The following is a 22,508-nucleotide window of genomic DNA, read 5'->3' as shown; positions in this document are numbered from 1 at the left end:
AAAAAAAAATACAGGGAAGGAAACAAAAGATGAATGTGGTGTACTTGGTAACAATTCAGAAAAGTTAGTCTTTTGTTAAGAATAAGGTCCAATTATATTTGTTGGACACAACGGAATTAACTGGCAAACCATTATTTAGAACTCACTTCTGGTCATGTCAAGTACCAAAGTTTTTGTTTGCACACTTATGTGGAGTTGAAGAAATAGAATCTACTCACATCTGAGCTGTATCAAAAGTTTTCTAAAGCCACAGGACCTAATATCAAAATTGTGTTTGGCCTCTCAACCCTGCCAGCAGTTACTGGCTCCCTTCCATACCTGTCCTAACTTGGCAGGAGGTCATCAGTTTTTTTCCTTCTGAGGAGGTAGGCAAGTTGAAAGAAACCTCGTGAGGGAGGAGAGAAAATTCATGAATAGTCCATAGAAATAATGGACTGTTACTCTGCTTACAATGAAGTCTTCAGAACAATGGTCTAGTACAACAAATACTTCCTACAGTCTTTTCTATATATCTTAATTTAGTGAGCCAGTGTGGTCTAGAGCATTGGATACTAGACTCAGAATCAGGAAGACCTGAGTTCAAATATGGCCTAGAAACTTATTAGTTGAACTAATCTTGGCAAGTCACTTAACCACTGTTTGCCTCTTTCCTCAACTGTAAAATGAGTATTATAATAATAACACCTACATCACAGTGTTTGTGAGAATTGAATGATATATTTGTTTTTTTTTAAAAAAAAAAAAGCACTTAGCACAGTACTTGGCACATAGTTGATGTTATAAAAATACTTTTATCCTCCTTTGTTTTTATCATTCTAACCACTTAGACAAAATCACCTGAACTTCAAAACCAGTCACAAAAATCTGCAAGCTCATGAAAAGGAAAAGATGGTGGAGACTTCCACAGATACATAATTACTTCCTTCCCCCCATTCCCACCACCAGCCTGTAATAATACTTTTTACTTCCTAATTCATCACTGGGAGGTTAGTAGTTAGATCTATTTCAACTCCTAACTTTGTATTTCGGTATTTGTACATGTTCATTTGACATACATAGGGAGCCTACTACATGTAAATTCACTATGCTAGATGCTATGGGTATGGAAAAGGTGAATTATAAAGGCAGAATTGAGAGAGTGGTCTGCTAGGTGATATCATAGTGCATAGAGTGTTGGGCCTGAAGTCAGAAGACTCATTTTCCTGAGTTCAAATCTGGCCTCAGACACTTCCTAGCTATGTGACCCTGGGCAAGTCACTTAATCCTGTTTGCCTTAATTCATCACCTGTAAAATGACTTGTAGCTACTCAGCGCAGCAGCAGCCTTTCTCTCTCCACAGTGGTCAGCTACAACCTCCCCCGACTCCCCAGCAACCATGTCGAAGGGACCCGCAGTTGGCATTGATCTTGGCACCACTTACTCCTATGTGGGAGTCTTCCAACATGGGAAAGTGGAGATCATTGCTAATGACCAAGGAAACAGGACCACCCCAAGCTACGTGGCCTTCACCGACAGAATGTTTAATCGGTGATGCTGCAAAGAACCAAGTTGCAATGAACCCCACCAACACAGTTTTTGATGCCAAATGTCTGATTGGTCGCAGATTTGATAATGCAGTTGTACAATCAGACATGAAGCACTGGCCTTTTATGGTGGTGAATGATGCAGGCAGGCCTAAGGTCCAAGTGGAGTACAAAGGGGAGACCAAAAGTTTCTATCCAGAGGAAGTATCTTCTATGGTCTTGACCAAGATGAAAGAAATTGCTGAAGCTTACCTTGGGAAGACCGTCACAAATGCTGTGGTCACAGTACCAGCCTATTTCAATGATTCCCAACGTCAGGCCACCAAAGATGCTGGAACCATAGCTGGTCTCAATGTGCTTCGAATCATCAACAAGCCAACTGCTGCTGCTATTGCTTATGGCTTGGACAAAAAGGTTGGTGCTGAGAGAAATGTGTTGATCTTTGACCTTGGCGGTGGTACCTTTGATGTCTCCATTCTTACCAATGAAGATGGCATCTTTGAGGTCAAGTCCACAGCTGGGGACACCCACTTGGGTGGGGAGGACTTTGACAACCGAATGGTCAACCATTTCATTGCCGAGTTCAAGAGAAAGCACAAGAAGGACATCAGTGAGAACAAGAGGGCTGTTCGCCGTCTGCGCACTGCTTGTGAACGTGCAAAGCGTACCCTCTCTTCCAGTACCCAGGCCAGTATTGAGATTGATTCCCTCTATGAAGGTATTGACTTCTATACATCAATCACAAGATCCCATTTTGAAGAGCTGAATGCTAATCTCTTCCGTGGCACCCTGGACCCTGTGGAGAAGGCCTTAAGAGATGCCAAGCTAGATAAGTCTCAGATTCATGACATCGTCCTGGTGGGTGGTTCCACTCAAATCCCCAAAATCCAGAAGCTTCTGCAAGACTTCTTCAATGGCAAGGAGCTCAATAAGAGTATCAATCCTGATGAGGCTGTTGCTTATGGTGCAGCTGTCCAGGCTGCCATTTTGTCTGGAGATAAATCTGAGAATGTGCAGGACTTGCTTTTGTTGGATGTCACTCCTCTTTCCCTTGGAATTGAAACTGCTGGTGGAGTTATGACCGTTCTGATCAAACGCAATACCACCATCCCCACCAAGCAGACACAGACTTTTACCACCTATTCAGACAACCAGCCTGGTGTGCTTATTCAGGTTTATGAAGGTGAGAGAGCGATGACAAAGGATAACAATCTGCTTGGCAAATTTGAGCTCACAGGAATTCCTCCAGCACCCAGGGGTGTTCCTCAGATTGAAGTAACATTTGACATTGATGCAAATGGCATCCTCAATGTGTCTGCTGTGGATAAGAGCACAGGCAAGGAGAACAAGATCACTATCACCAATGATAAAGGACGTCTGAGCAAAGAAGACATTGAGCGTATGGTCCAGGAGGCTGAGAAATATAAGGCTGAGGATGAAAAGCAGAGAGACAAGGTGTCTTCCAAGAATTCTCTTGAATCTTATGCTTTCAACATGAAAGCAACTGTAGAGGATGAAAAACTGCAAGGCAAAATTGGTGATGAAGACAAACAGAAGATCCTTGACAAATGTAATGAAATAATCAACTGGCTGGATAAGAACCAGACTGCTGAGAAAGAAGAATTTGAGCATCAGCAGAAAGAATTGGAGAAGGTCTGCAACCCCATTATTGCTAAGCTGTACCAGAGTGCAGGAGGCATGCCAGGAGGCATGCCTGGTGGGTTCCCAGGGGGTAGAGCAGCCCCATCTGGAGGTGCTTCTTCTGGACCCACCATTGAAGAGGTCGACTAAACACATCAGAGCATTCCACACAGCTTTTCAAAAATTGAAGGACTCAAATTTGTAGCCAAGGCAGTAGCAGTTTAAAAGTAACATTTAAACTACTGTGTAAATCTGGGCATTTTGAATACTTGAATGTGTGCAGAGGGAGAGAAGTAAACAACATTGCACTTTATCAGTATTGTAAACAAGTGGAAATGCAATTGTCTTGGAGAATAAAATCTATTTAAAATTGGCACCATAAAAAAAAATGACTTGTAGATGGAAATGACAAACCATATGAGCTGATGCAAAGTGAAGTAAGCAGACCTGGGAGAGCACAGGTTCAAATCCTACCTCTGCTATCTGATGCCTCTCTGATTTTAGGCAAGTCACCTAACTTTCATGGGTCTCAGTAATTATCTTTCTTTTTTAAATTATATTTCTTTATATTATACATATTTTAAATCAATCGATAAACACTTATTCAGCACTTAATTTAATGCGTGAGGCACTGTGCTAAGAGCTGAGGATACAAAGAGAGGCAGAGATAATACCTGTGCTCAAGTAACTTACAACATAATACAGGAGACAACATGAAAACAAATATATATAAAGCAACATTTCCTGAAGTATTACTTTCATCCTGTCATTGATTCATACTTGAAGATGATGAAAAAGACATCACTATATTAGGGTCAAGGTACACTGTGTTCAACTCTGGCTGATCATACCACTACTAAGAGCTCTACCACAGGTTGGGCAGAAGTTGCCCGTGTGAATATTTGGAATGGGGATGTCTCTAAATTTGTGCATCTCACATTTCTTTTGAGATATTGCAATTCTACTTTCCTCATAGAACACTATGCCTTCTTTGATGTAGGCATGCCATGCTGGGCAGTCCTATGTCAGCGTTTCCCATGTTTCACAATCGATTCCAAAGTTCTTCAGAGAGACCTTGAGAGTACCTGCCTCCTCTGAATTCTCTACAAAATAGTTGTTTAGCCAAACATACATTTGGTGTTGGAACCATGTGGCCAACACGTTAGAATTGCTCTCTCTGCAGTAGAGTTTGAATGCTTGGCAGTTCAGTCAGAGAAAGGACCTCAGTGTCCAGTACCTTTTCTCACTATGTGATCTTCAGAATATTCCTAAGACAATTCAAATGGAAACAGTTCCATTTTCTGACATGGCACTGGCATACTGTCCAGGTTTCACAGGCATAAACAATGAGGTCAGCACAACAGCTCTGTAGACCTTCAGTTTGGTAGGCAGTCTAATACTTCTTTTCTTCCACACTTTCCTTTGGATCCTCCCGAACACTGAGCTGGCTCTCTGGCAATGTGTCCCATCAACCTTATCATCTATGTATACATCCCTGAAAAGTATACTGTCAAAGTAAGGGAACTTATCCACAGTATTTGAATTTTCTACATTTGTAGTAACTACATTTGTAGTAACCAGTGGTTCCACATAAGGAGGGTGCAGTGCAGACTGGTGGAGAATCTCTATTTTCTTAGTGTCAGTTGTCAGGTCAAAATGAGCACAAGAGGCAGAGAATCAGTCCATACTGCTGCATGTGTTGGTCTGTTGAGAACACTAAGGAGGTGTTTAGCCCATCTCTCCAGGATCATGTCCTTATCACTAATCAATGTGGCTCCATCAGCAATGAATAGTTGAGCTGTACCATAGGTCTTTGGCCCATAAATAGCCTTCAGGGCATCATAAAAGTACTTTGGATTGTTCAGCATAAAACTAAATTTTGTCTCCCTTCTTACTGGGCCAAGATTCTGCATCTCTCTAAGATTTATTTGTACTTTACTTTTGATGAAATTAAACACTACCTTTTTAGAGATGGATGAGCTATCCTGCTGGTAAATCCTATGAAGTTCTCACTCTTTTTGTTTTAACAGCTTCCACTGTACTACCTAACTGCCTTGGAGCTCCTTTACATTGTCTTTTATACTCCTTAGGCTGACATCTGAGACCTTGAAGAGCCTGGCCCCACCTTATTTCACCAATACTATTCAATTCAACATACATTTATTAAGTTCTTACTATGTGTAGTGTACTGCTGGGCATCAATTCATGTCTAAATTTCCTTATCTCAGATTTTTGATCTATTATCTCCAAACACATATCTCACTCATTCCCACCAGCATTTCCTTGCTCATGTTCTTTTTCCCTTTAGCATCTCTCATGCTTTCTTCCCTCCCCCACCAAATCAATCAAATACATGCCTAAACTAGTATTCTCTCTCCTCTTGGCCTATCCAAATCCTGGTTGTCCTCCCAGACCAAAGTCAAGCTCCATTTGGTCCATGAACAGCCCAAAATAATCTCTTCTTCCTTTGAGCTCATTGGACACTTTCTCATTCTAGGAGGAAATGTAGTTCAGAGGAGAAAGCAGCTGAATTTGGAGTTGGGGCCTTGGGGTTGCATCCTGGCTTTGGTTATGGAGACCTAAACTTTGGACATGGTCCTTAAACTAAAGTAACCTTGAAAACAGTTTGTGTAATGAATTTTATTGCCAATTTTCCTGCCAATATTTCCCAGTTGTATTTCTGCTTCTTCCTAGAAAGCCTCACTTCCTTCTATTGTTCCCCATCCTGTGAGGCCAAGAAGAAAACAACCATTAGTTGTAGTAGTCTGTAGTAGTACAGTCATGGAACAAGAACTTATTAAGCTCTGTATTAAACCCTGGACATACAAATACAAGCCAAATGACAGAGACCTCAAGGAGCTCCCATCTTTTGGGGAAGACAATACATAAAAGGAAGCTGAAGGGGAGGGGAGGGGAGAGAGGGTTCAAATAAGTACATGGTTTCTTCAAAAAGATTACCCAGAGACTTCCAGGAGGTAACATGGCAGAGTAAGTGGTAAACGGCCGTAATTTTCTCCCATATTCACCCCCAGCAACCATAAAATTGTGTCCTAAAACAAATCCTTGAACAGCAGAACCAGAAAAAAGAGGGGGTGAAACAATCTTTGAAACCAAGAAGCTTTAAATATTGGCAGAAAAGGTTTCTCTCGCTTTGGTGAAAGGGGAGCAAATCCAGGAGACAGGAAGCATCCCAGCAAGCCAGTAGCAAGCCCCACTTCAGCAAACCAGTGGTAAATCCTGAGCCCCAGTGCAGTGGAGCAAGCAAATGCCAACACCAGGACCTTCCACATGCCTCAGCATAGCAGGGGAATGGGCAGACTCCAGTTCTGAGAACTGCCACATGCTTCAGCATAGCCCCAGGCAAATAGGTGACCTCCATTGGACAGACTTCCATATGCTTCAGTGTAGCCCCAGGGCAAATAGGTAGGTGCCTACATTAAGGATGCCTTAGACAATTGCCAGTGTGTTTCAATGTATCCTTAGGGAAATGCAGAAACATTCCACTGGCCTCAGCACATATCAGACACAAGCACTAGGTAGGACCTTGGTTCAACACCAGGCAAGCTGTCAGACCCTACAGTCTTCAACAGCACTCCCTACTTCCCCACCCCACCCCCTCTGTGTAGCACCAGACACTAGGGTCCCCTATGGGCCTCAGGGCAACATCAGTGCTGCATCTGGTAAATAGCCAGGGCCCACAGCCCCTGGCACAAGAAGCCTGAGACAGTGCCCCTTCCACCCCAAGAATAGAGCTCAAATTTAAAGAAAGAGACAGAAGCCAGAAAAGATGAGCAATAACTACCTCCAACAACAAAAAGAAACTGACCATAGAAAGTTATCACAGTGACAGGGTTGATCAAGACACAAACTCAGAAGAAGACAATAATGTCAGAGTACCTATGGACAAAACCCCAAAGGAAAACAGGAAGTGGTTTCAAGCCCAGGAAGAACTCGTGGAAGAGCTCAAAAAAGAGCTCAAAAACCATATAAGAGAGATAGGAGAAAAATTTGGAAAAGAAATGAGAGTGATGCAAGAGAATTATTTAAAAAAAAAAAAAGAGACAACAGCTTGGAAAATGAAAACAACTTCTTAAAAAGTAGAATTGGCCAAATGGAAAAGGATGTACAAAAACCCACTGAAGAAAACAATTACTTAAAAACTACAATTGACCAAACAGAAAAGAAGGTACAAAAGCTGATTGAGGAAAGCAACTCCTTAAAAGTTAGAATTGGGCAAGTGGGAACCAGTGACTTCTATAAAACATCAATAATCAAACAAATTCAAAAAAAATGAAAAAAGAAGAGAAAAGGTAAAATGCCTCATGGGAAAAACAACTGTCCTGGAAAATAGAACCAGGAAAGATAATGTCAGAATCATTAGACTACCTGAAAGTCATAATCAAAAGGAGGACCTGGACAGCATCTTTCAAGAAATGATCAAGGAAAGTTGCCTTAATGTCCTGGAACCAGAATGCAAAATAGGCATTGAAAGAATTCACCAATCACCTCAGGAAAGAGATTTAAAAGCTCCAAGAAACATTGCAGTCAAAATTCAGAATTGTCAGGTCAAGTAAAAAATATTGCAAATGGTCAGAAAGAAACAATTCAGATATCAGGGAGCCACAATCACAATTACACAGGATTTAGCAGCTGCAACATCAAAAGATCAGAAGTTGTGGAATATGATATTCCAGAACACCAACAAGCTAGGACTACAACCAAGAATCATGGAAAAATTAGGCATAACACATCAAGGGAAAAGGTAGCCATTCAATGAAATATAAGAATTTCATATTTTCATAAGTAGAAGACCAGAATTAAACCAAAAATTTGATCTCCAGTACCAAGAGCCAAGAGAAGCATAAACAGGTAAAAAGGAAAAATAAAACACGAAGTATTCAATAAAGGTAAACTGTTTATATCCTGCCATTGGAAGATGTAATTATTAAAAATTGTATCACTAATAGCACAGCTAGAAGGAATATACCAAGGGTATAGGTATAAAGTGAATTTGAGGGAATAATTTTTAAAATAATTAAATGATGAGAAAGAGGAGTATACTGGGTGCAGAAGGAAGGGAGAGGTAAAATGGGGTAATTATTTCACATGCAGAAATATGAAAGACCTATTATAGTGGAGGGGAAGATGGGAGAGTGGGTAGTGGGCATCGCTTGAACCTTACTCTCATCAGTATTGGTTGAAAGATGGAATAATATGCACAATCAGTTAAATACAGAAATCTATCTTACCCGAGAAGAAAGAGGGGAAGAGATTAAGTAAAGGGGGGGGGGCTGACAGAAGGGAGGGCAGATCAGGGGAGGTGGTAGACAGAAGCAAAACACTGGTGAGAATGAAAAGGATGAAAGGAGAGAGGAGATAAACAGGGTAAAAATAGGATGGAGGGGAAGCACAGTAATTATAACTATGAATGTGAATGGGATAAACTCTCCTATAAATGAAAGCAGATAGCAGAGTAGAACAAAAACCAGAATCCTACAATAAAATTGAAAGTAAACAAAACAAAATAAAACCAAAATGAAACAACTATTGAGCTAATAAATATAGGTTCTGGTTCTATGAAAAAAAAAGATAAGCCATTGGTTAATTTTTTTAAAGAAAGAAATAAGAAAATCAAATATCCAGTATCAAAAATGAAATGAGTGAAATCACCACTGATGAAGAAATTAAAGCAATCATTAGGGAATATTTTGCCCAATTATATGCTAATAAATCTGATAATCTGAGTGAAGTTGATGAATTTTTATGAAAATATAAATTACCCAGATTATGGAAATATATCAGGATCAGGAAACAGATTGCTAAATAACCCCATCTTAGAAAGTGAAATTGAACAAGTCATTAACAACTCCCTAAGAAAAAATCCCCAGGGCCAGATGGGTTCACAAGTGAACTCTACCCAGCATTCAAAGAACAATTAATTCCAATATTATATAAACTATTTGTTTATTTGGAAAAACAGGTGAAGGAGTCCTATTAAACTGCTTTTATGACCCAAATATAATGATGGTACCCAAACCAGAAAGAGCTAAAACAGAAAGAAAATTATAGCCCAATTTCCCTAATGAATATTAATGAAAAAAATGTGAACAAAATACTAGCAAGATGATGATGGGAATATATCACAAGGATTATACACTATGACCAGAAATATATCACAAGGATTATACACTATGACCATTTATACCAGGAATGCAGGGTAGGTTCAATTTTAGGAAAACTATATACATAATTGACCATATTGATGACAAAATGAACAGAATCCTATGATTATCCCAATAGATGCTAAAAAAGTTTTGGACAAAATGCACCACCTATTCTTATTAAAAACACAGGAATAATGGGAACATTCCTTTAAAATGATAAGCAATATCTACATAAAACCATGAGTAAGCATTATGTATAATGTGGATAAGCTAGAAGTCTTCCCAATAAGATCAGGGATGAAGCAAGGATGCTCATTTTCACACTATTATTTAATATAGTATTAGAAATATTAGCTATGACAATAAGAGAAGAAAAATCAAAGGAATTAGAACAGGCAATGAGGAAACAAGACAATCACTATTTGGAGATGATATGATGATATACTTAGAGAATCAACTAAAAAATCTACTTGAAATAATTAAAAACTTTAGCAAGGTTGCAGGATGAAAAAAAAAACCCATGTAAATCATCAGTATTTCTCTATATGACCAGCAAAACCTAGCAGCAAAAGATAGAGAAATTCCTCTTTAAATAACTGTAAACTATATAAGATACTTGGGAGCCTACCTGCCAAGACAAACCCAGGAACCATATGAACACAATTACAAAACACTTTTCACACAAATAAAGTAATATCTAAACAAGTGAAAAAATACCAATTTCTCATTCATAGACTGAGTCAATATGATAAAAATGAGAATTCTGTCTAAACTAATTTACTTATTCATATAAGTACCATACCAACCAAACTACCAAAAACTTATTTGACAGAGCTAGAAAAAATTATGACAAACTTCATCTGGAAGAACTAAAGGTCAAGAATATAAAGAGAATTAATGAAAAAAATTCAAAGGAAGGTGGCCTACTAATACCAGATCTCAAATTATAGGTTTATAGTATCTGGTACTGGCTAAGAAATAGACGGGTGGATCAGTGGAATAGATGAGGTACACAAGACATAATAGTCAATGACTACAGTAACCTAGTGTTTGATAAACTCAAAACCCTAGCCTTTGCTATAAGAACTCACTATCTGACAAAAACTTCTGGGAAAACTGGAAAAATAATAGGATACAAACTAGGTATAAATAAACATCTCAGCCATTTACCAACATAAAGTCAAAATGGATGCATGATTTAAATTGGCATAAGCCAAAAGAGCAAGAGATAGCCTACCTTTTAGATATATGGGGGAGGGAAGAATTCATGATCAAACAAGAGATAAAGAGCATTACAAAATGTAAAATTGATCATTTTGATTATATTAAAACACTTTCGTACAAACAAACCTAATGCAACCAAGATAAGAAGGAAAGCAGAAAGCTGGGAAACAATTTTTACAGCAAGTATCTCTGATAAAGATTTCATTTCTCAAATATATAGAGAACTGAGTCAAATTTATAAGAATATAAGTCATTCCCCAATTGATAAATTGTCAAAGGATATGAACAAGCAGTTTTCAGATGAAAAGCAAAGCTATCTAGGCATATGAAGAAGTGTTTTAACTGACTTTTGATTACAGAAATGCAATACCTATTAGACTGACAAAAAAAAAGAAAAATTATAAATGTTGGAGAGAATGTGGGAAAATTGGGACACTAATGCACAATGGGTGGAGTTGCTAACTGATCCAATCATCTTGGAGAGCAATTTGGAACTATGCCCAAAGGGTAACCAAACTGTGCATACCTTTGATCCAGCAATACCACTACTAGAGACCATAAAAAAGGGAAGAAGACTTACATATGTAAAAATATTTGTAGCAGCCCTTTTCATGGTGGCAAAATATTGGAAATTGAGGGAATGCCCATCAGTTGGAGAATGGCCAAACAAACTGTGGTATATGAATGTAATGGAATACTATTGTGCAATAAGAAATGATGAACAGGCAGATTTCAGAAAAACCTGGAAAGACTTGTACTAACTGATGCAAAATGAAATGAGCAGAGCCAGGAAAACATTGTACACAGTATAAGCAATTTTGTATGATGATCAATTGTGAATCACTCAGTACTTCTCATAACACAATGATCCAAGACAAGTACAAAGGACTCATAAAGGAAAATACATATTTAGATAAAGAACTAATGGGCTCCAAATGCAGATCAAAGCATATTTTTGTCACTTTTTTTGTTTTTTGTTTTGATCTTTTTCTTCTTTCACAACTGTGACTAATATGGAAATCTATTTTACATGATATCACATGTATAATCTATATCAAATTGCCTACCATATTTGGAAGAGGAGAGAGGAAGGAAGAAGAAAAATTTGAAACTTGAAATCTTGTTAAAAATAAATATTAGAAATTATCTTGACATGTAATTGGGAAAAATGCTATTAAAAAAAGATCACCGAGAAACAAAGAAGGAATTTTTGCTTGCCAACTATCTGATTTTAATGCTATACTGTCTGCCATCTGCTTTTCTTTAGTTCCTTACTGATTTCTTTTAGGTTATGGGTAGATTTTATGACAATACACAGTAGTCTTTAAAAGATTTATTGGCATACCTGTTTGTAGCTAATCGAGCCTGGAGTGCCACCAACGGGATTTCTATTCAGGAGACACTGAGGACATGCCACCACTCATTGCTGCCAATTACACTCAGAGTCATCCTTGACTCTATAGTTTCTCTCATCCCACATATTCTCTCACCTGCCAAGCTTTGTCACCTCTACCTACACAGAATCTCTTGTATTCAACCCTTTCTCTCCCTTTAGTCATTTGTACAATTCAGGGCCTCTTTCCTTTTGACGAGACTTGGCTAATCTCCTAATTGGTTTCCATGCTCTAAGTCTCTCACCTTTTCAATCTAATCACATAGCTGGCAAAGTGATATTCCTAAAACACAAACTGGACCACTTTACTCCCCTATTCAGTAAGCCTTAGTGCTTCCTATTTGCTGCCTTTAGGATCAGAAACAAACTCTTTTGTTTGACATTTAAAAGCTCAACCTGACTCTCATCTACTTTCCAGGTTTATTATCCATTATTTCCTTCATACACTTTATGGTCCATCCAAACTGACCTTCTTACTGACCCTCATAAATGACTTTCCATCTCCTACCTCCATGCTTTTGTATAGGTTTTCCACCACTTCTACAATGCATTCCCTTCTCACCTTTACTTCTTAAAGTCCCTTTCTATCAAAGCTAAGCCCAAGCATTACTTCCTACATGAGGTTTTTTATAATCCTCTCAGTTGCTGGTGATACCCCATCCTTCCTCCACCATTACTTTGCCTTTACTTTGTACATAATTTGTGTACATATATATGTATATATACACATATATACATATACACACATATTTGTATATATATTTATATGTATATTTCTATACATATATGTGTGTCTGTCTGTCTGTCTGTCTATCTATCTATCTATCTATCTATCTATCTATCTATCTATCTATCTATCTATCTATCTTATCTGTCTATAGTTTTCCATGAGAGAATGTAGGTGTAATGGTAATGAGAATTTGAAGATCTTCCCTTCCCTTTAATAAGCCTAAGGGAATTTGAAGACCTTACCTGATCTAAAGATCTTCCCTGACCCCTAATAAGCTAAATGTAATCACATGGAGCCTGTAATGGGAGGAGTTTGCTGAAGGGTGGAGCACAGCCCACAGGAAGTTGGGAGTCAGAGAAGCTAGATGGTGAGAGAGAGACAGAGACAGAGAGAGAGGAGAAAGCTAGGCTTGTGCATGTTGGTTTGTGGGAAGGCTAAATGATGATGTGGCTCTCTGTGCTGTTATGGTATATTAACTTCTTTGCTTCTATGATGGATTCAGCTTTCTGGTTTGGGGATTTGGTTTTTTGGTGTTTGATTAAACTTTTTGCTTCTGTTTTCTATATGGAGAGTCTGTTATATTTTGCAATTGAGCATTATGCCAGCATATTTACAGTCGCTGTGAATATTGCTTTAGTGCTATAGTAGGCTTCTTGAAAGCAGAGACTTTCATTTTTGTCCCTGTATCCCCATTGCTTTAGAATAATTCTTGGCATATAGTAGGTATTTAAAAAATATTTGTTGATTGAACTTAAGACATATTGAGTTGCCCTCTAGCTGCTCATGTTCACAAAAGGCATGGTGATAGGAGCCAGGTCTTAGGTCTGTTGGTATGTAAAGTGGAAAATCTATATTTGTGGTCTAGTAATTTTTTTTATGATGGGGTACAGAATGAAAAGAATCATTCAGTAGGAATAAATTTGTATTTCAGAGAGAGAGAGAGTGCTTTGTGCGGAATAAAGCACTGATGTTTTGGAACTATAGAAGAAGTATATAGTAAGACTGAGTTGACACTTATAATGGGCATGCAAGGATTCATGTCACAATAGGCCTGCGAGGTAAGTGCTCTTATTATCCTGCAGACGCTTATGTATGTTCATGTTGTTTCACTGTAGAATATAAGCTTATTGAAAGCAGGAACTGTTTCATTCTTTGTATTTATATTCCTAACACCTAAGAGTGCCCAGTATAGAGCAAGTGTTTAAGAAGTACTTATTGAATTAAATGGAAAAGTACCAAGTGAAGTTTCTTCTCTTCCAAAGTCGTCTTCAGTAGTTCTGTCATCACTTTAAGAAGAAAATCCACTGTTTGTTGTGTTTGTGCTTCATTCTTGAAGAGGACCATGCCATCAGGGAGATGATGACATCACTTGCAGTTGACTTTGATTTGAGGGAATGAGGGCTGTGCAAGGTCACCAGCCTCACTTTCTCCTCCAGAGCCATCTGGGTTCAGTGACCATATTCATCAGGAAGACTGGACATGGCCCAGGATGGCCCTTTTAAGCTAAGGTCTTTTCAGGTTCTCACTTTGAGTGAGAATAGGCCTCTTTAAGAAGTGAGTCAAGGGATGGCCCCTTTAATTAAAAAGAAAATCAAATGGCTGGGGGGGGGGAGAGAGACCCTCAGGGTTGCTGGCAAAAATAGAAGCAGTTGCTATTTATATTCACCATACTTAGAACAGAGAGGAAGAGTTTACTTCTTTCATGATTTCATTGGGAATGGGGGAGGAGGAGGAATAGTAATGGAGAGGGTCTTAGTTACGGAGCATGTTATATTCAAGTAGTATCACCTCTGCCTCTGTCATTCCTAATATCCTTCTATTTCTCTATAGGTGGAGCATTCCCTCCCAATGGCTCCTACTCTACAACTCTAGGGCTTTCTGGGTCACCCTGATAGTTCTTGATTTTTTTTCTCCATGAGACACAAGGGAAATTATACAAAGGAACGAAAATTAACAAATAATCCTAAGTTATATTATCCTTAGATTTTTTAGAAACAATATTACAGGCTAGATATATGTTATAATGAATTCTGGAAATGAAGAAGAGCCCTTCATAACCTAGAGGCCTCCTGTCTTTCCAGTCTTCTTATACCTTACTCCCCAACACAGTCTCTTGGATCCCGTGATAACTGTCATCTCCCAACTCCCTCATGTCTGGGCATTTTTTCTCACTGTCTCCCATACCTGGAAAGCTCTTCCCCATCTGCTCCAACTCCTGACCTCCCTAGCTTTCTTTTGTTGTTGTTGTTCATTCCAGTCATGTTTAATATTTGATGTTTTCTTGGCAAAGATATTGGAGTGGTTTGTTATTTCCTTCTCCAGCTCTTTTACAGATAAGTAACTGAGGCAAACAGGGTTGAATGACCTGCCCAAGGTCACATAGATAATAGTGTCAGAGGCTGGATTTGAACCCACAAAGAGGAGTCTTGCTAACTCTAAGCCCAGTGCTCTATCCATTACACAACCTAACTATCCCCTGGCTTCCTTTAAGTCCCAAGTAAAATCCCACCTTTTAATGGAAGCCTTCCCTAATTCCTCTTAATTCCAGTGTTTTTCCTCTTTTAATTATTTCCTGTTTACCCTGCATATAGCTTATTTTGTATAAATTAATTTGCATATTGTTTCCTCCATTATACTATAAGCTTCTTGAGGACAAGGACTGCCTTTTGCCTCTTTTTGTATCCCCAGAACTTAGTACAGTGCCTGGGACATTGGAGGTGCTTAAAAAAAATGTTTATTGAATGAAGAATGGAATGGGATTTAAGAGGTACATGTAAAGAAGGTTGCTGCTCAAATTTCCTCTGATGCTGCTATCCTTTGCCCTTCTTATTGATGGGAAAGGCATTTGCATTTTGAAAATAACATTTGTAAGTAATAATGAATCCTTAACATGCCTCTGAACCTAGACTTACAAGTAGTAGGGACATTGGAAGTCATCTAGTTCAATGCCTTGATTATATAATTGAGGAAACAGAAGCCCATATAGGTCAAATCATTTGTCCAAGATCGCAGAAGTAACAAAAGTAATAAATGGTAGAAACAGGATTCAAACTCAGGTTCCTATAACTATCAGTTGTCTTCTTCCCATTGCCTCATGTCAAAATAATTTTATATGAATACTGAAAATGTGAAAATTATAGCTCTGTTGATAAAATAGAACTATAGCCTGGGTTAGTCTCCAAGAAAATGACAAAGTTCTCATGTTGCTGGAATGATTTGATAGCAAAATAGACAAAAATGACCAAAACCTGGAGCAGAATTTGGTCATTTTTGACAAGAACCTCTAGGGAAGAATTATAGAGTCTCCTGAAAAGTGGGCCCTCTAAGGTATTTTCTTATTCTGCATCTATGATGCTTCATTGAGTAACAATTACTATGATATTAAACATCCAATAAGCTGTGTTTTGGTTGAACTAAATAAACTATTGCAATACCTGGAGTATACTTCTTTGGTGTCCTTTGTAACTTGGGTATATTGATTTTATGGGTACAAAGAGAAAGACAAGCTGTTTATCCAGGCACTTGTCCAGGGAGAATTTACTTAAGAGAATGTATGTTGACCAAAGCAAACAAAGGCTCTGTTTCAAATGGACCGCTTGCGATTTTGTATTTTCTGTTTGTTTGTTTATTCCAAGATAGCTTCAGAGGAAGACTGCTTTTGCCTCAGTCCAAGGCACTACAGAAAGGGTGTATCAAAACATGAACAAAGTAAGATTTATTCGGAGTTTATTCTACCATCTTGAAACAAAATGGAAACTAATACAAGTTTTCCCTATTTCTTGTCTTTTTGTCATTAAAAAATCAATGAAATTTGGCAGATGTGAAGAAACATGCATTTATGGAAAATCTATTATGTACGAGGAACTTTATAAATATTATCACATTTGACCCTCACAACAACCCTGGTTGAGAAGTGCTGTTATTATCCAAATTTTAAAGTTGAGGAAACTGAGGCAGATAGTGGTTAAGTGTCTTGCTCAGAGTTGCACAGCAATAAGTGTCTGAGGCCAAAATTGGACTCAGGTCTTTCTGATGCCAGGCCCATCGCTCTATCTGTTGCACCATCTGTCTGCCATATGTAAGAAATTACATAAAGGGAGCCCCTGGGCTTTGAAAACCCAGATGTTGATGCTTCTCTCTCTAGTAATTGACTAGATAAACTCCTTGAAAAGGTCATCTACAATAGGTGCCTCCATTTTCCCTTGCAGAGGATTTCTTTTTTTAGTCCTCAATCAGAACTTCTGGCTTCTCACAAGAGCCCATTCATTTTAGGACAAGAAGTTTTACTCTCTCTCAGAACAGCAGGGGACTATATAACTCAAGACAGATTGGAAAGAACCAAATCTACTTTGATTCTGTAGGATTCTAATGTCATAAAGTTGAATGTCTCCTTCAAGTGACCCTAAATACAGGAATAGCCCCACAAAGCAGGGACCTAAAAGGTGCTATGACCAACCAGGCCCAGACATACTGGTTAACCCCTTCATGTCCTGTTTTAACAGAGCAAATTCACAACCCAGAAGCCAGGTGTCATGAACTACAGCAAAGGTTACTTCCAATCTTTAAGCTATCCTGTACACCAGTGCCAGATGTAATTTCCCCAAAGCATAAATTCTATCATTTTATTCCCTTATGTGATAACATAGGATGTTCATCTATTGCCTACCTATCAAATAAAGCCTAGAGACACTCACAGTCTGGCATTTATCTGACCTCTTCAAGTTCAGACCCCTGTATTGGCCAGGATACCATATTCTAGTCTCCTCACTTACCTGCTCACAGTACAATTTTTCCTGTCCTTCACACTCTTACTCATTCAATTTCCCCCTTCTGGAGGGAGGCAGCATGATATAGTTAATAGGTTCCCAAAGTGAGTGATATCACCCCTTGGGGAGCACTGGAATGATCTAGGTGGGTGGTAGTAGCCTTGGATAAAATTGGGGAGCAAAGAATAAAAATAAGAGGGTGGTGGAAGCATAAGAAGAGAATTTTGAAAAATTTCATACGTGTTTCATATGTTGTATAACAGAGTTTAAGTTGTAGTGATTACATTACTTTCCAAATAAACACCAAAAATGTAAGTTATAACCAATCAGTGGTCAAGTCTTCTGACAGGTCTTAACAAGCAAGTGTTGGAAGGTGAGTGTGTCACACATTGTCAGGAAGTCCAGCATGCATCAGAAGGAATATGTGGGTGTAATGACTGATTTACAATATGATACTATATGGTTACATGATGCATTATTGCATCATCAAAATTTCAGTGCCAGAAAAAAGTCACAAATTTACAATAAATTATTGAATTTAAGATACATCATGTTTTTTTTTAAAAATATTTTACATGTTTTTGAAATGACACAATTTTTTTAAATGTTAAAAGATTAAAGAAAGTAGATTTCCAGGGAGACTTTGAGTAATTTTTTTTTTAAAAGGAGGCAATAGGCCAAATAAATTTGGGAGTATCTGGTATAGTTGATACAGTACTGAACCAAGAATCACAAAGACCTAGTTTTGAATATTGTACCTAACATATACTTATCTGTGTAAGATAATGGAGGGATCTTAGAGGTCATTAAGTCTAGCTCCTCATCTGGCAGGAAACTGAAGCCTAGAGAGGTTGTGACTTCCCTAAGGTGTAATACCAGTAATAAGTGGCAGGATTTGAACCCAAGTCTTCATGACTTGGAGTCCAACACCATATCCCTTATACTAAGATGCCTCTATCTAGTTGTGAAGTAAAATGATATAACATTTCATGCTCTTTGTGAATCTCAAATTACTACATAAAATGTCAGTCTTATAATTTCTGGCCTTCCTTTCTGCCTTGTCCAAATTCTTACTTCTTTCAGGGCCTAACTCAAGACCTATTTCTCCATAAAGTTTTTTCATGAGTAAGCCCAGTCCACAATACATTTTTTCTTCTCTGTAATTCAACAGCATCTGTAGTTAATGCTCTACAACATTGCACCTAATGATATATTTACCTTATATCCTTCTCCAGCTCTTTGATGTATACATCATGTCTTTCCAGGGACACTCTAGGAACAGAGACCTCTGTTGTATCTGCTGCAGCAATTATTACAGGTACATAATAAAGAAGTAGTGATTATACATACCCCTTCATCTTTTCTCCAAGTTCTCTGATATTCTCCTTGACTTTGTCAGTTTCCCCTTCTCCCACATTTATTGATATGAAATACCGTATTTCCCCGATAAGACCTATTCTGAAAATAAGCCCTCCCCTTACTGTGTAAGATTCCTCTAAAATAAGCCCTCCCCCAAAAATAAGCCCTATTGAGATTGCTACTGTAGTGAAGGTGATCCCCTGCGCTACTCGCTACATTACGGTACCCTCTGTATGCACCGTCCCCCCCCCGAAACGCACGCCGTGCTCCGAGCTGCATCCAATCAGAGCTGCAGCAGTGAGCGCGTCATCCTGTTCTTCCCCAGTGATTTGCTTATTGAATAAAGGTACATTTTTTTGTACCTGAAAATAAGCCCTCTGGTGTTTTTCTGTCCAAAAAAATTAATAAGACAGTGTCTTATTATTGGGGAAACACGGTATGGTGACCTTATCTATTTTTTCCCAGAAAAGATGCATTTGGGAGCAGGGCAGCATTTTTTAAAGGAATAGACTGTCTCCCAAAATTCTTTGTTTTTTCTCCATAAATATTCAAAAATAACATATTTTGTTAAGCTATTTTGCCCCTTAAAGTTGCCAGAAATGTTCTTATGGTGACGAAGGGAGGATATGAGTGAATAAGATTATGATTATGTCATAATGAATAAGATTACGAATATGTCATAATAAGATTATGTCACCTGAGAAGTAAATTTCAAGGAGTAACTTAAATTATATAAGAGATAATTGTGGGAAATGTTATATTGTGTCTACTCCCCTAGATAGTAAAACCTCTCTTTGTTATAAAATGCAGCAAATATTTAATAAATGTATGTGAACCAGACATAAACGTGGCTGAATAATTTATTAGTTAATTAATGACTCACAGACACACACACACATATACATATCCAGATATATACATATACATGTATTGCATATAGCTAATATCACTAGCTTATCCTGGTGAAAGAATTCATTACCTAGTGATCAGTCTCTTGGTGATAACTCTCTTCAGACTTAGCTAGGCTGATCCTTAGATAGGAAACATTATGGCATATATTCTATACTTAAAGCCTTTTAGGCATGTTAGATCCTGCCAGGGCTCGTACTGTGCAAACATAATGTTGCAAAACCACAGTATGAGAAGAAAACTTCGATATCTGAAAGAAGAGAACATAGTGGACAGTCAGAATTTTGGCTGAGGACAGAGTTACCAAACACAGCAGGGGGACTGGTAGCAATACTCCTGAGTGCTGCTGAACCAGATTAAAATGTAATTTGGAAATATTAAACAAATAAAACAGATATTGGTTATTGTGGTTTTTTAAAAAGTTTATATGCTACTACAGATCATCTTTGTGCCTGGTTTAGCAGCTAGTTTCTATTTGATTTTGACACCACTAGCTTGTCAGATAGGGTGCTGAACTCAGGAGTCATGAGGAGCTGGATTCAGATCCCACCTCAGACACTCATTAGACATGTGACTGGGGGGAAATCGCTTCACCTCCTGGGGCCTCAGTCCTTAAAATGAAGGGCTTGGACTTGATGGTGTCTAAGATTTCTTCCAATTCAAAATCAATTATCCCAAGTCATTACTACCAAAACAAAGGTGATTGGAGGAATATCAATAGTCAATCAGTCAATAAGCATTTATTAAGTGACTACTACCTGCATTGTTCTAGGTCAGGGGTGGGAAACCTTTTCATATTGGAAGGTCACATTAATATTTAGTTGAAGTCAAATAAGGCCACATTCAAGAAACTTCAGTTAGATATACTTAAAAATGTACATTATTCTAAAGCGCTAACTACTATGTACGTAATAATTTCAAAAAATGAAAACTATTTGTTAATTTTAAAATTAACTAACCTTTTAATGACTTTTTTTGTGCTTGCTTTTCATTGTAAAGATTCGAATATTTGGTTGAGGTATGGAGGTCCACAATTTCAGTTGATCCTTTAGATGGGTATCAATCATTTGTGACTTTCTGGGTGTCTTGATTTGGGTTAGGTAGGAGAGTGTAGATTTGCAGCAATATACAGTCCTTGAAAAGCAAGAAGGCATACCCGGAGGTGTGTATATTCTACTGCATTTTTCCATATTTCAATTTGATCTTTCTTAGCATCAAACAATGACTTTAAAACGTCATCTACTGAGAGCTCAATTAATTCCATCTGTAGTTCTTTAGGTGCCTTGGTGATATCAACTAGGTGAGACTGAACTGCTAATTTGAGTGTGATGTCATGATTCTCAAAGTCATTGAACCTTTCATTGCATTCTCCAATTAATAGGTCTATAACAGCTGTGTATTCTTCAAATGATTCACATATATCATCCTCATGAATGACCTTTGCTAACTGGGGAAAGTATTCATCTGAAATTTCCTTTTGAAGAAGTGTTCTGAAAAAAGATAGCTTTATTTCAAAATGCTTGGATTTTTTGCCACATATAAGTAGACTTAGCTTTACCTTGAAAAGAAATATTCAGGGGCGGCTAGGTGGTGCAATGAATAGAGCACCAGCCCTGGAGTCAGGAGGACCTGAGTTCAAATTTGACCTCAGACACTTGACACACTTACTAGCTGTGTGACTTTGAGCAAGTCACTTAACCCCAATTGCCCTGCAAAAAAAAAATTTGAGTTGTTTTTATTTAACATACCACACAGAAATGCAGCATCCCTTTAGAAATCTTTTAATAATTCACATTTCTGATTCTGTTCTTTATAAAACTTAACTCATAGAGATAAAATTTTGGCTAACACCTATCCCTGCAATAGTCAATGCACTTTAGAATGATATGGCAAGTCCACGCTGAATACCTCATTGTTCAAATTTAGCATCTTATGAAATTTACAATGTCATGTTGCATTTGCAGGAATGTAGTTAACAATACTTATAACTTGTTGCAGAGTGTCTCTTAATTAGTAGTTTTAGCATAGAGATTTTGCTGATGCAACATACAATGAAAAGAAAGGTGAGCATCTGGATCTGTTAATACTTTTTTTAATCTGTGTAATAAACCCTTCATGTTTTTCTGTCATGAAAGGTGCATTGTCTGTACATACACTCAGTCCAACTCCTCCATGCTGTAATTCAGTCCAACGTAACAACATTTATCTTTAAAGTTGTTGAAGATATCCATTCCCTATGTTCTGTTCACAAGAGTGTCCAAAGAGTGTAACTCTTGTAGCAAAGAAAATCTTCTGTTATGACCCAAATGAGGTATAAAACTTGTGCTAAGTCAGTAGTATTGGTTGATTAATCCAGAGCAACTGAATAATTTATTATTTTCCTTTTGAAGTATTGCATGAAGTTGCTCTATTAAGTTGAAGGCTAATTCATGCTGCCGATCAACTATGGTTCTCCTTGAAAGAGGCAGTTGTATGTACTTTGAAACATTATCGGAGTCTAAGCATTGTACAATTTTGATGATAACATTCTTTCACAATTTCTACATCCCTGAAATGATTTCCCTTTTTTCCCCTACTTTTTAAGTTGCTTCAGTGCCATTATTTCCAGGTCTTATTGCTGCTTGAAAGAATTGTCTTTGCTTTTACTTTTCATCTTTTAATTTCTGCCATACAACCTTTCACACCTCTCCCTCTAATTTTAAATATTTGTGGTCCTTATGAATATTATAATGCTGATGAGCATTGAATTTCTTTGATGTTGATATTGCTGTATCACAAAGTAAGCAAACCATCTTATCT

The 22,508-nt window shown here is 37.9% G+C and overlaps 1 long non-coding RNA gene across 1 annotated transcript in view; it reads left to right on the top strand.

The window, feature by feature from the left end:
- LOC138169044 (uncharacterized) overlaps nucleotides 1-22,508 on the top strand; it is a 113,926-nt gene that overhangs the window by 44,123 nt on the left and 47,295 nt on the right. The window lies entirely within an intron of this gene.

The sequence above is a fragment of the Petaurus breviceps genome, unplaced genomic scaffold, assembly GCF_028583685.1.
Source record: "Petaurus breviceps papuanus isolate PSGF00001 unplaced genomic scaffold, PetGlider_PUasm1.0 37, whole genome shotgun sequence".
NCBI classification, from domain to species: domain Eukaryota; kingdom Metazoa; phylum Chordata; class Mammalia; order Diprotodontia; family Petauridae; genus Petaurus; species Petaurus breviceps.
This window is presented reverse-complemented; position numbering and strand designations above follow the sequence as displayed.